The sequence below is a fragment of the Pseudophryne corroboree genome, chromosome 2 (assembly GCF_028390025.1).
Source record: "Pseudophryne corroboree isolate aPseCor3 chromosome 2, aPseCor3.hap2, whole genome shotgun sequence".
Lineage (NCBI taxonomy): Eukaryota > Metazoa > Chordata > Amphibia > Anura > Myobatrachidae > Pseudophryne > Pseudophryne corroboree.
Window position 1 is genome coordinate 106,556,070 of NC_086445.1, and position 4,660 is coordinate 106,560,729.

Genomic DNA, 4,660 nt, shown 5'->3' on the forward strand with positions numbered 1-4,660 from the left:
GGGCATATGGGTTGCAGCCTGACTGTCCGTCGCTTAAAAGTGTTGATGCTTTTTTTACGGCACTGGGCATGTTGTATGATGACCCTGACAAGATGGCCTCAGCCGAGGCTCAGATTTCGATCCTTAAGCAAGGGCGAAGGCCAGTTGAGGTTTACTGTACGGAGTTTCGGAGGTTGGCCCATGATACCCAGTGGAATGACCCAGCCCTGAGACACCAGTACCGAAGAGGTCTTTCTAACCAGATAAAGGACCAACTGGTACAATATCCCTTGCCTGATAGCTTGGATCAGCTCATGCAGTTATCCATCCGGGTGGATAGACGGCTGAGAGAGCGTAGGCTTGAAAGGGAGACTGAGGTTTCCTTCTTTCCCAAGGGAACCTCAGACTCTGAGGAATTTTCCGAGGAGCCTATGCAGATTGGGGCTACCCGCCTCTCCTCGCGTGAGAAGACGCGGAGGAGACAGCAGGGGTTGTGTTTGTACTGTGGGAATAAAGGTCATGTGGTAGTATCATGCCCAGAAAAGCCGGAAAACTTCAGGGCCTGAGGGTGATGGGAAATATCCTGTCAGGCCAGAAGTCAGAATTTCCCAAGAAGACTTTTATCATTCCGGTGACCTTGAAGATCCTCGGTCAAACTGTCAAGACTGAGGCCTTTGTGGACAGTGGGGCCGACGGGGTTTTTATGGACCGCCAATTCGCCCTGAAACACTCTGTTCCCTTAGTACCCTTGGCATCGGAAATTGAGATTTGTGGGTTAAACGGGGAACCATTATCCCAAGGTAAAATTACCTCTTGCACTAGCCAGATTTCTTTGTTTATTGGAGCCACACACTCTGAAAAATTGTCCTTTTATGTGACTGTCTGTACTTTTGCTCCATTGGTGTTGGAGTTACCCTGGTTAAGGGCCCACAATCCTCAATTTGACTGGGTCTCTGGGGAGATTCTTAGTTGGGGTACTGATTGTTTCAGGAGTTGCTTGAGCCTTCCAGTCAGGCTCTCGCAGCTAAGTTTGCCAGGATTGCCAGGGTGTTATGCAGATTTTGCGGACGTGTTCTCCAAAAAAGTTGCAGAGGTACTACCTCCCCATCGCCCCTATGACTGTGCCATTGATTTGTTGCCAAATGCTAAGCTTCCCAAGAGCAGGTTGTACTCCCTGTCACGTCCTGAGACTCAGGCTATGGCAGAGTACATTCAGGAGAACTTGGCTAAGGGATTTATCAGACCTTCACAGTCTCCAGTTGGGTCGGGGTTCTTCTTCGTGGGTAAAAAGGACGGTTCGTTGCGACCCTGCATCGACTTCAGGGAATTGAACCGTATCACGATTAAAAACTCATACCCACTGCCTCTCATTTCGGTCTTGTTTGACCAGCTTCGTACTGCCACCATTTTTTCTAAGATTGACCTACGCGGTGCGTACAATCTAATCCGAATAAGAGAGGGGGATGAATGGAAGACTGCCTTTAATACCCACTCAGGGCATTATGAATATTTGGTGATGCCTTTTGGGCTCTGTAATGCCCCGGCAGTCTTCCAGGATTTCATGAATGATGTGCTCAGGGAATATTTGGATAGATTCTTAGTTGTATACTTAGATGACATCCTAATCTTCTCCCATTCCCTGGAGGAACATCGGAAGCATGTACGCTTAGTCCTCCAGAAACTCAGAGACCACCGGCTTGGGGCGAAGCTGGAGAAGTGCGAATTTGAAGTTCAGCAAATCGCATTTCTAGGATATATTATCTCCCCAGAAGGTTTCCAAATGGAGGGTTCCAAGGTACAGGCAGTCCTGGATTGGGTGCAGCCCACTAGTTTGAAGGCGCTTCAGCGTTTCCTGGGCTTTGCAAATTTTTATAGACAATTTATCGCTGGATTTTCGTCTATAGTGGCGCCCTTGGTGGCACTCACTAAGAAAGGGGCGGATGTTGCTCACTGGTCTTGTGAGGCTAAAGCGGCTTTTGCCCGTCTCAAAAGGGCATTTGTATCGGCCAAGGTGCTGCGACACCCAGATCCAGAGCGTCCTTTTGTGGTGGAGGTGGATGCCTCTGAGATGGGTATTGGGGCAGTGCTTTCTCAGATGGGAGTGTCTGATAATCGCCTTCATCCCTGTGCTTACTTTTCCCGTAAATTTTCGCCTGCCGAGATGAATTATGACGTGGGTAACCGGGAATTGTTGGCTATTAAGGATGCACTCGAGGAGTGGAGACACTGGCTTGAGGGGGCTAAGTTTGTGGTCTCAATTCTCACCGACCATAAGAATCTGGCATATTTAGAGTCAGCGAAGCGTTTCAATGCCAGGCAGGCACGATGGGCTTTGTTTTTTGCTCGCTTTAATTTTTTGATAACATATCGCCCTGGGTCAAAAAACATCAAGGCTGATGCGCTCTCGCGGAGTTTTGCTCCAATCCAGGAGACCACCGAGGAGCCGTTGCCCATTGTGTCCCCATCATGTATTAAAGTGGGCATTACCCAGGACCTCTTATCATTAGTCCTTAGAGCACAGGAGCAGGCTCCTCCAGACCTTCCGGTAGGTCTTTTGTTTGTGCCTCCTAGGTTAAGACAGCGAGTGTTCCTGGAATTCCATGCCAAGAAGTCGGCAGGTCACCCGGGTATTGCCAGAACTCGGGAGTTGCTATCTAGGGCGGTGTGGTGGCCCTCGGTGGCTAAGGATGTGGATCAGTGGGTTCGGGCATGTGACATCTGTGCCCGAAATAAGACTCCTAGAGGGGTTCCTGTTGGCCCATTACATCCACTCTCTATCCCATCTAAGCCATGGACCCACATTTCAATGGATTTTGTGGTGGACTTGCCCAAATCCTCGGGGATGACAGCCATCTGGGTTGTCGTTGACAGATTTTCGAAGATGGCGCACTTCGTTCCACTGGTTGGGCTGCCATCGGCCAGACGCCTGTCTGAATTATTTATGCTGCATGTTGTGCGTCTCCACGGGTTGCCACTTGATGTGGTCTCTGACCGCGGATCCCAGTTTGTGGCCAAATTCTGGAGGGCATTTTGTTCCGATCTCCAGATTTCTGTCAGCTTGTCGTCAGGCTACCATCCGCAGTCTAATGGGCAGACTGAAAGGGTGAACCAGTCCTTGGAGCAGTTTCTCAGGTGTTATGTCTCCAAGTGTCAGACTGACTGGGTTGCTCATCTTGCTAAAGGATTGATAAATCTGCACAGAATGAACTTAATGATATTTGTATTACTTTTGTAATATATTAAACCAACATAATGCCTACTGCATAGTAAATAATTTCAGCAATGGGTTGGTGGTGCTCCCGGAAAATAGTTCAGAAAACTATATGGAAAATGTGGTCTTAGGAAAAGAACAAAAGACAAAGAGCTGCTATATGTCTTTTCCAGGGCACACTTAAAAAGATATGTGATGAATTATAAAAATGTGGGTAAATTAATACGTAACTTTTATTAAGATATACTTACTAAGAGGGAGGAAGCGGATAAAGAAATTTGATGCGAAAAAATATTTGTTTGGAAGGGCGAAAATATGTTTACTCCCTATATGTATCAAAAAAGAATTTTTTACTTTGTTTCTGAATTGAACAGATATTAATGGGAGTAGATAGGCTCCATGGGGTTAAGTTATCCCATACCTGAGTATCCAAGTCAAACAAAAAACCCGAAAGTGCACACAGAGCTGGAACGGCTCATTGATATGAGAATAAAATACCTACGGTACCTAGTATTCCCTGGTGGTCTCCCAACCGGGTACTGACCAGGCCCTGCAGTGTATGGCTTCCAAGATCAGACGAGGTTGGGCATACTCAGTGCGGTTTGACCGTAGGTGAGTGAGTCTCAAATTGTGTGCAATCAATTCCAGTGTGTGGTTATTTCGGGCAAATATGATAACTGAGATGCTCTGATGATAATTGCTCCCCTAAAAATATAGGGGGAGATGAGGATGATAATGTGCAGTGGAGAGATGAACCTTATTCAATTGGGTATTGTTTAAACCCTTTTAGGGATCTATCATTAATGATCCCTAGGGGATGGTGTCTCCACTGAGTATTCCTGAAAAATCACATCAACGCTATATATTCAAATAGCATGAAAAAAATATATATATCACTTTTCTCAAAAAATAATAACATATGATATTGGTTGTGCTTGGTATCAGAATAGCAATGACACTTATTGGATAAATCAAATAACCCCTTGTAATGAGCACAAATGGTATTTACAGCTGCATGCTGATAGTCAGTCTGTATATGGAAAAAATGTTATACCCACTGTGTCCTTGAGTTTGCTAAGGCACAGTGGAGGAACACTGTGCTCATGTAGGAACCCCCCCTGGTGGAAAATGAGAAAACTAATTGCGGTGTGATGTTAGCTGGGTACCTCGCTGGGTTGTAAATTTCAAACCTTTTGTCCAGATGTCTGTATACATTGGTGGGCAGTGCGAGATCCGAGGCGTCCAGTGGGTATGAGCAGCAATTTCCAGCCTGGGAGGATCCGGGTTGTGGAGCCGATGTTCACGGTCCGCGCAACCGGAAGATCGGGCGCCGGGACCGGAAGTGAACGTACGTTTCGCTCTGGGAGCTTGATCACCTGATCGCCTGCTCCCAGAGCTCACGGCCGCCTTATTTATGTTGATATCCAGCCTACCAGGCACTGAGGTGTGTGAGGAGGTGTGTCTGGGGGC

General features: G+C 47.0%; 1 pseudogene; it reads right to left on the bottom strand.

Moving 5' to 3' along the window:
* Positions 1-3,685: 3,685 nt before the first annotated feature.
* On the bottom strand, positions 3,686-3,804 carry LOC135052174 (5S ribosomal RNA; annotated as a pseudogene).
* Positions 3,805-4,660: the final 856 nt, after the last annotated feature.